This window comes from Amia ocellicauda, unplaced genomic scaffold (assembly GCF_036373705.1).
Source record: "Amia ocellicauda isolate fAmiCal2 unplaced genomic scaffold, fAmiCal2.hap1 HAP1_SCAFFOLD_38, whole genome shotgun sequence".
In the NCBI taxonomy this organism is placed as follows: domain Eukaryota; kingdom Metazoa; phylum Chordata; class Actinopteri; order Amiiformes; family Amiidae; genus Amia; species Amia ocellicauda.
In genome coordinates, this window is record NW_027102952.1 from 227,585 (window position 1) to 237,007 (window position 9,423).

The 9,423-nt window shown below is 46.6% G+C and overlaps 9 non-coding genes and 18 pseudogenes across 9 annotated transcripts; all 27 read right to left on the reverse strand.

Annotated features, from left to right (window-relative positions):
• Window positions 1-305: 305 nt before the first annotated feature.
• On the reverse strand, window positions 306-424 carry LOC136734361 (uncharacterized; annotated as a pseudogene).
• A 224-nt stretch (window positions 425-648) lies between these two features.
• LOC136733990 (5S ribosomal RNA) lies at window positions 649-767 on the reverse strand. The gene has a single exon (XR_010810370.1). It is a non-coding gene; the product is annotated as a 5S ribosomal RNA (ribosomal RNA).
• Window positions 768-984: 217 nt separating this feature from the next.
• On the reverse strand, window positions 985-1,103 carry LOC136734040 (5S ribosomal RNA). The gene has a single exon (XR_010810419.1). It is a non-coding gene; the product is annotated as a 5S ribosomal RNA (ribosomal RNA).
• Window positions 1,104-1,314: 211 nt separating this feature from the next.
• Window positions 1,315-1,433, reverse strand: LOC136734314 (uncharacterized; annotated as a pseudogene).
• A 215-nt stretch (window positions 1,434-1,648) lies between these two features.
• On the reverse strand, window positions 1,649-1,767 carry LOC136734298 (uncharacterized; annotated as a pseudogene).
• Window positions 1,768-1,990: 223 nt separating this feature from the next.
• Window positions 1,991-2,109, reverse strand: LOC136733935 (uncharacterized; annotated as a pseudogene).
• Window positions 2,110-2,332: 223 nt separating this feature from the next.
• LOC136734300 (uncharacterized) lies at window positions 2,333-2,451 on the reverse strand (annotated as a pseudogene).
• A 220-nt stretch (window positions 2,452-2,671) lies between these two features.
• LOC136734123 (uncharacterized) lies at window positions 2,672-2,790 on the reverse strand (annotated as a pseudogene).
• A 216-nt stretch (window positions 2,791-3,006) lies between these two features.
• LOC136734473 (uncharacterized) lies at window positions 3,007-3,125 on the reverse strand (annotated as a pseudogene).
• Window positions 3,126-3,344: 219 nt separating this feature from the next.
• LOC136734343 (uncharacterized) lies at window positions 3,345-3,463 on the reverse strand (annotated as a pseudogene).
• A 210-nt stretch (window positions 3,464-3,673) lies between these two features.
• On the reverse strand, window positions 3,674-3,792 carry LOC136733882 (uncharacterized; annotated as a pseudogene).
• A 216-nt stretch (window positions 3,793-4,008) lies between these two features.
• LOC136734063 (5S ribosomal RNA) lies at window positions 4,009-4,127 on the reverse strand. Its single transcript, XR_010810442.1, has one exon. It is a non-coding gene; the product is annotated as a 5S ribosomal RNA (ribosomal RNA).
• Window positions 4,128-4,339: 212 nt separating this feature from the next.
• On the reverse strand, window positions 4,340-4,458 carry LOC136734238 (uncharacterized; annotated as a pseudogene).
• Window positions 4,459-4,674: 216 nt separating this feature from the next.
• Window positions 4,675-4,793, reverse strand: LOC136734338 (uncharacterized; annotated as a pseudogene).
• Window positions 4,794-5,003: 210 nt separating this feature from the next.
• LOC136734371 (uncharacterized) lies at window positions 5,004-5,122 on the reverse strand (annotated as a pseudogene).
• Window positions 5,123-5,343: 221 nt separating this feature from the next.
• Window positions 5,344-5,462, reverse strand: LOC136734363 (uncharacterized; annotated as a pseudogene).
• Window positions 5,463-5,672: 210 nt separating this feature from the next.
• On the reverse strand, window positions 5,673-5,791 carry LOC136733988 (5S ribosomal RNA). The gene has a single exon (XR_010810368.1). It is a non-coding gene; the product is annotated as a 5S ribosomal RNA (ribosomal RNA).
• A 210-nt stretch (window positions 5,792-6,001) lies between these two features.
• LOC136734372 (uncharacterized) lies at window positions 6,002-6,120 on the reverse strand (annotated as a pseudogene).
• Window positions 6,121-6,341: 221 nt separating this feature from the next.
• On the reverse strand, window positions 6,342-6,460 carry LOC136734364 (uncharacterized; annotated as a pseudogene).
• Window positions 6,461-6,670: 210 nt separating this feature from the next.
• Window positions 6,671-6,789, reverse strand: LOC136733999 (5S ribosomal RNA). The gene has a single exon (XR_010810379.1). It is a non-coding gene; the product is annotated as a 5S ribosomal RNA (ribosomal RNA).
• A 216-nt stretch (window positions 6,790-7,005) lies between these two features.
• LOC136734011 (5S ribosomal RNA) lies at window positions 7,006-7,124 on the reverse strand. The gene has a single exon (XR_010810391.1). It is a non-coding gene; the product is annotated as a 5S ribosomal RNA (ribosomal RNA).
• A 209-nt stretch (window positions 7,125-7,333) lies between these two features.
• On the reverse strand, window positions 7,334-7,452 carry LOC136734150 (uncharacterized; annotated as a pseudogene).
• Window positions 7,453-7,663: 211 nt separating this feature from the next.
• On the reverse strand, window positions 7,664-7,782 carry LOC136734048 (5S ribosomal RNA). The gene has a single exon (XR_010810427.1). It is a non-coding gene; the product is annotated as a 5S ribosomal RNA (ribosomal RNA).
• Window positions 7,783-7,991: 209 nt separating this feature from the next.
• Window positions 7,992-8,110, reverse strand: LOC136734054 (5S ribosomal RNA). Its single transcript, XR_010810433.1, has one exon. It is a non-coding gene; the product is annotated as a 5S ribosomal RNA (ribosomal RNA).
• Window positions 8,111-8,331: 221 nt separating this feature from the next.
• Window positions 8,332-8,450, reverse strand: LOC136734407 (uncharacterized; annotated as a pseudogene).
• Window positions 8,451-8,665: 215 nt separating this feature from the next.
• Window positions 8,666-8,784, reverse strand: LOC136734288 (5S ribosomal RNA). Its single transcript, XR_010810483.1, has one exon. It is a non-coding gene; the product is annotated as a 5S ribosomal RNA (ribosomal RNA).
• Window positions 8,785-8,999: 215 nt separating this feature from the next.
• Window positions 9,000-9,118, reverse strand: LOC136733923 (uncharacterized; annotated as a pseudogene).
• Window positions 9,119-9,423: the final 305 nt, after the last annotated feature.

Genomic DNA, 9,423 nt, shown 5'->3' on the forward strand with positions numbered 1-9,423 from the left:
TACAAATGAATTGAATTGAGAGGAAGAGAGAGAGAGAGAGAGAGAGAGAGAGAGAGAGAGAGAGAGAGAGAGAGAGAGAGACAGACAGACAGACAGACAGCTCAGCGATGACATCACGAGCCTCTCTCAGCTGACTGCTATGACATCACAGAGCACGTACATTCCGTTGCTTGTCGTCTGTCAACCACTCAGTCACTGCTAGCCAGACTGTCCCTAAGACAAAGTGTACAATACTTCAATTATATCTCCTCCAGACAGATAAAGAATATTAAGAGCTACGATGAAGTTACCCAGGAGACGTAAAAAGCTTGCATCACCTGGTATTTCCTGGAGGTCACCCATCCAAGTACTGACCAGGCCCTGGCCCGTTTAGCTTCCGAGATCTGACGAGACGGGGTGCGTCCAGGACGGTGTAGCCGCAAGCCGAGAGGCCTGGCTGCATGATGTCTCTTAAAGGCTGGCGGGTATTGACGGAACTTCTAGCAAAAAAAAAAAAAAAAAAAAAAAAAAGAAAAACGGAGGCAAAAATATCAGTGCAGCAAATGGTGTTGAAAGTTGCCGGGTACGTGTACAATACTTCAATTATATCTCCTCCAGACAGAAAGAGAGTATTAAGAGCTACGATAAAGTTACCCAGGAGAAGTAAAAAGCTTGCAGCACCTGGTATTTCCAGGAGGTCACCCATCCAAGTACTGACCAGGCCCTGCCCCGTTTAGCTTCCGAGATCTGACAAGATCGGGCGCATTCAGGACGGTGTGGCCACAAGCCGAGACGCCTGGCTGCATGATGTCTCTTAAAGGTTGGCGGGTATTGACGGAACTTCCAGCAAAAAAAAAAAAGAAAAAAGAAAAATGGTGGGAAACATATCAGTGCAGCAAAGTGTGTTGAAAGTAGCCGGGTACGTGTACAATTCTTTAATTATATCTCCTCCAGACTGAAAGAGAGTATTAAGAGCTACGATGAAGTTACCCAGGGGACGTAAAAAGCTTGCAGCACCTGGTATTTCCAGGAGGTCACCCATTCAAGTACTGTCTAGGCCCTGCCCCATTTAGCTTCCGAGATCTGATGAGATCGGGCGCGTTCAGGACGGTGTGGCCGCAAGCCAAGAGGCCTGGCTGCATGATGTCTCTTAAAGGCTGGCGGGTATTGACGGAACTTCCAGCAAAAAAAAAAATAGAAAAATGGAGGGAAAAATATCAGTGCAGGAAAGGGTGTTGAAAGTAGCCGGGTACATGTACAATTCTTCAATTATATCTCCTCCAGACTGAAAGAGAGTATTAAGAGCTACAATGAAGTTACCCAGGAGACGTAAAAAGCTTGCAGCACCTGGTATTTCCAGGAGGTCACCCATCCAAGTACTGAACAGGCCCTGCCCCGTTTAGCTTCCGGGATCTGATGAGATCGGTCGCGCTCAGGACGGTGTGGTCGCAAGCAAGAGGCCTGGCTGCATGATGTCTCTTAAAGGCTGGAGGGTATTGACGGAACTTCCAGCAAAATAAAAAAGAAAAAAGAAAAATGGAGGGAAAAATATCACTGCAGCAAAGAGTGGTGAAAGTAGCCGGGTACGTGTACAATACTTCAATTATATCTCCTCCAGACAGAAAGAGAGTATTTAGAGCTACGATGAAGTTACCCAAGTGACGATAAAAGCTTGCAGCACCTGGTATTTCCAGGAGGTCACCCGTCCAAGTACTGACCAGGCCCTGCCCCGTTCAGCATCCGAGATCTGACAAGATCGGGCGCGTTCAGGACGGTGTGGCCGCAAGCCGAGAGGCCTGGCTGCATGATGTCTCTTAAAGGCTGGCGGGTATTGACGGAACTTCCAGCAAAAAAAAAAAAAAAAAGAAAAAAAGAAAAACGGAGGGAAAAAAATCAGTGCCGCAAAGGGTGTTGAAAGTAGCCAGGTACGTGTACAATTCTTCAATTAAATCTCCTCCAGACAGAAAGAGAGTATTAAAAGCTACGACGAAGTTTCCCAGGTGACGAAAAAAGCTTGCAGCGCCTGGAATTTCCAGAAGGTCTCACATTCAAGTAATGACCAGGCCCTGCCCAGTTTAGCTTCCGAGAGCTGACGAGATGGGGCGCGTTCAGGACGGTGTGGCCGCAAGCCAAGACGCCTGGCTGCATGATGTCTCTTAAAGGTTGGCGGGTATTGACGGAACTTCCAGCAGAAAAAATAAATAATAATAAAAATAAAAAAATTGATGGAAAAATATCAGTGCAGCAAAGGGTGTTGACAGTAGCTGGGTACGTGTACAATACTTCAATTATATCTCCTCCAGACAGAAAGAGAGTATTAAGAGCTACGATAAAGTTACCCAGGAGACGTAAAAGCTTGCAGCACCAGGTATTTCCAGGAGGTCTCACATTCAAGTACTGACCAGGTCTTGCCCCGTTTAGCTTCCGAGATCTGATGAGATCGGGCGCGTTCAGGACGGTGTGGCCGCAAACCTAGAGGCCTGGCTGCATGATGTCTCTAAAAGGCTGGCGGGTAATGACGGAACATCCAAGAAAAAAAAATAAAAAAAAAAATAGAAAAATGGAGGGAAAAATATCAGTGCAGCAAAGGGTGTTGACAGTAGCTGGGTACGTGTACAATACTTCAATTATGTCTCCTCCAGACAGAAAGAGAGTATTAAGAGCTACGATGAAGTTACCCAGGAGACAAAAAAGCTTGCAGCACCAGGTATTTCCAGGAGGTCACCCATCCAAGTACTGACCAGGCCCTGCCCCTTTTACCTTCCGAGATCTTACGAGATCGGGCGCATTCAGGACGGTGTGGCCACAAGCCGAGAGGCCTGGCTGCATGATGTCTCTTTAGGCTGGTGGGTATTGACGGAACTTCCAGCAAAAAAAAAAAAAAAAAAAGAAAAATGGAGGGAAAAATATCAGTGCAGCAAAGGCTGTTGAAAGTAGCCGGGTACGTGTACAATTCTTCAATAATATCTCCTCCAGACTGAAAGAGAGTATTAAGAGCTACGATGAAGTTACCCAGGAGACGTAAAAAGCTTGCAGCACCTGATATTTCCAGGAGGTCACCCAACCAAGTTCTGACCAGACCCTGCCCCGTTTAGCTTCCGAGATATGATGAGATCAGGCGTGTTCAGGACGGTGTGGCCGCAAGCCAAGAGACCTGGCTGCATGATGTCTCTTAAAGGCTGGCTAGTATTGACGGAACTTCCAGCAAAAAAAAAAAAAAAAAAAATAGAAAAAGGGAGGGAAAAATATCAGTGCAGCAAAGGGTGTTGAAAGTAGCCGGGTACATGTACAATTCTTCAATTATATCTCCTCCAGACAGATAAAGAGTATTAAGAGCTACGATAAAGTTACCCAGGAGACGTAAAAGCTTGCAGCACTAGGTATTTCCAGGCGGTCTCACATTCATGTACTAACCAGGTCCTGCCCCGTTTAGCTTCCGAGATCTGACGAGATCGGGCGCGTTCAGGATGGTGTGGCCGCAAGCCGAGATGCCTGGCTGCATGATGTCTCTTAAAGGCTGGCGGGTATTGACGGAACTGCCAGCAAAAAAAAAAAAGAAAAATAGAGGGAAATATACCAGTGCAGCAAAGGGTGTTGAAAGTAGCCGGGTACGTGTACAATACTTCAATTATATCTCCTGGAGACAGAAAGAGAGTATTAAGAGCTACGATGCTGTTACCCAGGAGACGTAAAAAGCTTGCAGCACCTGGTATTTCCAGGAGGTCACACATCCATGTACTGACCAGGCCCTGCCCCATTTAGCTTCCGAAATCTGATATGATCGGGCGCGTTCAGGACAGTGTGACTACAAGCCAAGAGACCTGGCTGCATGATGTCTCTTAAAGGCTGGCGGATATTGACGGAACTTCCTGCAAAAAAATAAAATAAAAAGAAAAATGGAGGGAAAAATATCAGTGCAGCAAAGGGTGTTGAAAGTAGCCTAGTACGTGTACAATTCTTCAATTATATCTCCTGGAGACAGAAAGAGAGTATTAAGAGCTACGATGAAGTTACCCAGGAGACGAAAAAGGCTTGCAGCACCTGGTATTTCTAGGAGGTCTCCCATCCAAGTACTGACCAGTCCCTGCCCCGTTTAGCTTCCGAGATCTGACGAGATCGGGCGCATTCAGGACGGTGTGGCCGCAAGCCGAGAGGCCTGGCTGCATGATGTCTCTTAAAGGTTGGCGGGTATTGACGGAATTTCCAGCAAAAAAAAAAAATAGAAAAATGGAGGGAAAAATATCAGTGCAGGAAAGGGTGTTGAAAGTAGCCGGGTACGTGTACAATTCTTCAATTATATCTCCTGCAGACAGAAAGAGAGTATTAAGAGCTACGATGAAGTTACCCAGGAGACGTAAACAGCTTGCAGCACCTGGTATTTCTAGCAGGACTCCCATCCAAGTACTGACCAGGCCCTGCCCCGTTTAGCTTCCGAGAGCTGACGAGATCGGGCGCATTCAGGACGGTGTGGCCACAAGCCGAAAGGCCTGGCTGCATGATGTCTCTTAAAGGTTGGCGGGTATTGACGGAACTTCTAGCAAAAAAAAAAAAAAAAAAAAAAAAATGGATGGAAAAATATCAGTGCAGCAAAGGGTGTTGACAGTAGCTGGGTACGTGTACAATACTTCAATTATATCTCCTCCAGACAGATAGAGAGTATTAAGAGCTACGATAAAGTTACCCAGGAGACGTAAAAGCTTGCAGCACCAGGTATTTCCAGGAGGTCTCACATTCATGTACTGACCAGGTCCTGCCCCATTTAGCTTCCGAGATCTGACGAGATCGGGCGCGTTCAGGATGGTTTGGCCGCAAGCCGAGATGCCTGGCTGCATGATGTCTCTTAAAGGCTGTCGGGTATTGACGGAACTGCCAGCAAAAAAAAAAAAGAAAAATAGAGGGAAAAATACAAGTGCAGCAAAGGGTGTTGAAAGTAGCCGGGTACGTGTACAATTCTTCAATTTTATCTTCTCCAGACAGAAAGAGAGTATTTAGAGCTACGATGAAGTTCCCCAGGAGACGTAAAAAGCTGGCAGCACCTGGTATTTCCAGGAGGTCTCACATTTAAGTACTGACCAGGTCCTGCCCCGTTTAGCTTCCGAGATCTGACAAGATCGGGCGCGTTCAGGACGGTGTGGCCGCAAGCCGAGATGTCTGGCTGCATGATGTCTCTTAAAGGTTGGCGGGTATTGACGGAACTTCCAGCAAAAAAAAAAAAAAAAAAAAAAAAGAAAAATGGATGGAAAAATATCAGTGCAGCAAAGGGTGTTGACAGTAGCTGGGTACGTGTACAATTCTTCATTTAAATCTCCTCCAGACAGAAAGAGAGAATTAAGAGCTACGATAAAGTTACCCAGGAGACGTAAAAGCTAGCAGCACCAGGTACTTCCAGGAGGTCTCACATTCATGTACTGACCAGGTCCTGCCCCGTTTAGCTTCCGAGATCTGACGAGATCGGGCGCGTTCAGGATGGTGTGGCCGCAAGCCGAGATGCCTGGCTGCATGATGTCTCTTTAAGGCTGGCGGGTATTGACGGAACTGCCAGCAAAAAAAAAAAAGAAAAATAGAGGGAAATATACCAGTGCAGCAAAGGGTGTTGAAAGTAGCCGGGTACGTGTACGATTCTTCAATTATATCTCCTGGAGACAGAAAGAGAGTATTAAGAGCTACGATGAAGTTACCCATGAGACGTAAAAAGCTTGCAGCACCTGGTATTTCTAGGAGGTCTCCCATCCAAGTACTGACCAGGCCCTGCCCCGTTTAGCTTCCGAGATCTGACGAGATCGGGCGCATTCAGGACGGTATGGCCACAAGCCGAAAGGCCTGGCTGCATAATGTCTCTTAAAGGTTGGCGGGTATTGACGGAACTTCCAGCAAAAAAAAAAAAGAAAAATAGAGGGAAAAATACAAGTGCAGCAAAGGGTGTTGAAAGTAGCCGGGTACGTGTACAATTCTTCAATTTTATCTTCTCCAGACAGAAAGAGAGTATTTAGAGCTACGATGAAGTTCCCCAGGAGACGTAAAAAGCTGGCAGCACCTGGTATTTCCAGGAGGTCTCACATTTAAGTACTGACCAGGTCCTGCCCCGTTTAGCTTCCGAGATCTGACAAGATCGGGCGCGTTCAGGACGGTGTGGCCGCAAGCCGAGATGTCTGGCTGCATGATGTCTCTTAAAGGTTGGCGGGTATTGACGGAACTTCCAGCAAAAAAAAAAAAAAAAAAAAAAAAGAAAAATGGATGGAAAAATATCAGTGCAGCAAAGGGTGTTGACAGTAGCTGGGTACGTGTACAATTCTTCATTTAAATCTCCTCCAGACAGAAAGAGAGAATTAAGAGCTACGATAAAGTTACCCAGGAGACGTAAAAGCTAGCAGCACCAGGTACTTCCAGGAGGTCTCACATTCATGTACTGACCAGGTCCTGCCCCGTTTAGCTTCCGAGATCTGACGAGATCGGGCGCGTTCAGGATGGTGTGGCCGCAAGCCGAGATGCCTGGCTGCATGATGTCTCTTTAAGGCTGGCGGGTATTGACGGAACTGCCAGCAAAAAAAAAAAAGAAAAATAGAGGGAAATATACCAGTGCAGCAAAGGGTGTTGAAAGTAGCCGGGTACGTGTACGATTCTTCAATTATATCTCCTGGAGACAGAAAGAGAGTATTAAGAGCTACGATGAAGTTACCCATGAGACGTAAAAAGCTTGCAGCACCTGGTATTTCTAGGAGGTCTCCCATCCAAGTACTGACCAGGCCCTGCCCCGTTTAGCTTCCGAGATCTGACGAGATCGGGCGCATTCAGGACGGTATGGCCACAAGCCGAAAGGCCTGGCTGCATAATGTCTCTTAAAGGTTGGCGGGTATTGACGGAACTTCCAGCAAAAAATAAAAGAAAAAAGAAAAATGGAGGGAAAAATATCAGTGCAGGAAAGGGTGTTGAAAGTAGCCGGGTACGTGTACAATTCTTCAATAATATCTCCTACAGACTGAAAGAGAGTATTAAGAGCTATGATGAAGTTACCCAGGAGACGTAAAAGGCTTGCAGCACCTGGTATTTCCAGGAGGTCACCCATCCAAGTACTGACCAGGCCCTGCCCCGTTTAGCTTCCGAGATCTGACGAGATCGGGCGCGTTCAGGACGCTGTGGCCACAAGCCGAAAGGCCTGGCTGCATGATGTCTCTTAAAGGCTGGCGGGTATTGACGGAACTGCCAGCAAAAAAAAAAAGAAAAATAGAGGGAAATATACCAGTGCAGCAAAGGGTGTTGAAAGTAGCCGGGTACGTGTACAATTCTTCAATTATATCTCCTGGAGACAGAAAGAGAGTATTAAGAGCTACGATGAAGTTACCCAGGAGACGTAAAAAGCTTGCAGCACCTGGTATTTCCAGGAGGTCTCACATTCAAGTACTGACCAGGCCCTGCCCCGTTTAGCTTCCGAGATCTGACGAGATCAGGCGCGTTCAGGATGGTGTGGCCGCAAGCCGAAATGCCTGGCTGCATGATGTCTCTTAAAGGCTGGCGGGTATTGACGGAACTTCCAGCAAAAAAAAAAAAAGAAAAATAGAGGGAAATATACCAGTGAAGCAAAGGGTGTTGAAAGTAGACGGGTACGTGTACAATTCTTCAATTATATCTCCTGGAGACAGAAAGAGAGTATTAAGAGCTACGATGAAGTTACCCAGGAGACGTAAAAAGCTTGCAGCACCTGGTATTTCTAGGAGGTCTCCCATCCAAGTACTGACCAGGCCCTGCCCCGTTTAGCTTCCGAGATCTGACGAGATCCGGCGCGTTCAGGATGGTGTGGCCGCAAGCCAAGATGCCTGGCTGCATGATGTCTCTTAAAGGCTGGCGGGTATTGACGGAACTGCCAGCAAAAAAAAATAGAAAAATAGAGGGAAATATACCAGTGCAGCAAAGGGTGTTGAAAGTAGCCGGGTACGTGTACAATTCTTCAATTATATCTCCTGGAGACAGAAAGAGAGTATTAAGAGCTACGATGAAGTTACCCAGGAGACGTAAAAAGCTTGCAGCACCTGGTATTTCCAGGAGGTCTCACATTCAAGTACTGACCAGGCCCTGCCCCGTTTAGCTTCCGAGATCTGACGAGATCGGGCGCGTTCAGGATGGTGTGGCCGCAAGCCGAGATGTCTGTCTGCATGATGTCTCTTAAAGGCTGGCGGGTATTGACGGAATTTCCAGCAAAAAAAAAAAAAAAAAAAAATAGAAAAATGGAGGGAAAAATATCAGTGCAGGAAAGGGTGTTGAAAGTAGCCGGGTACGTGTACAATTCTTCAATAATATCTTCTCCAGACAGAAAGAGAGTATTAAGAGCTACGATGAAGTTCCCCAGGAGACGTAAAAAGCTGGCAGCACCTGGTATTTCCAGGAGGTCACCCATCCAAGTACTGACCAGGACCTGCCCCGTTTTGCTTTCGAGATCTGACGAGATCGGGCGCGTTCAGGCCGGTGTGGCCTCAAGCCAAGAGGCCCGGCTGCATGATGTCTCTTAAAGGCTGGAGGGTATTGACGGAACTTCCAGCAAAATAAAAAAGAAAAAAGAAAAATGGAGGGAAAAATATCAGTGCAGCAAAGGGTGTTGAAAGTAGCCGGGTACGTGTAGAATTCTTCAATAATATCTCCTCCAGACTGAAAGAGAGTACTAAGAGCTACGATGAAGTTACCCAGGAGACGAAAAAGCTTGCTGCACCTGGTATTTCCAGGAGGTCACCCATCCAAGTACTGACCAGGCCCTGCCCCGTTTAGCTTCCGAGATCTGACGAGATCGGGCGCGTTCAGGACGGTGTGGCTGCAAGCCAAAAAGCCTGGCTGCATGATGTCTCTTAAAGGCTGGTGGGTATTGACGGAACTTCCAGCAAAAAAAAAATGGATAAAGAAAAATGGAGGGAAAAATATCAGTGCAGCAATGGGTGTTGAAAGTAGCCGGGTATGTGTACAATTCTTCAATTATATCTCCTCCAGACAGAAAGAGAGTATTTAGAGCTACGATAAAGTTACCCAGGAGACGAAATAACTTGCAGCACCTGATATCTCCAGGAGGTCACCCATCCAAGTACTGACGAACCCTTGCCCCGTTTAGCTTCCGAGATCTGATGAGATTGGGCGCGTTCAGGACGGTGTGGCCGCAAGCCAAGAGGCCTGGCTGCATGATGTCTCTTAAAGGCTGACGGGTATTGACGGAACTTCCAGCAAAAAAAAAATGGATAAAGAAAAATGGAGGGAAAAATATCAGTGCAGCAATGGGTGTTGAAAGTAGCCGGGTACGTGTACAATACTTCAATTATATCTCCTCCAGACAGAAAGAGAGTATTAAGAGCTACGATGAACTCACCTAAAGGATTATTAGGAACACCATACTAATACTGTGTTTGACCCCCTTTCGCCTTCAGAACTGCCTTAATTCTACGTGGCATTGATTCAACAAGGTGCTGAAAG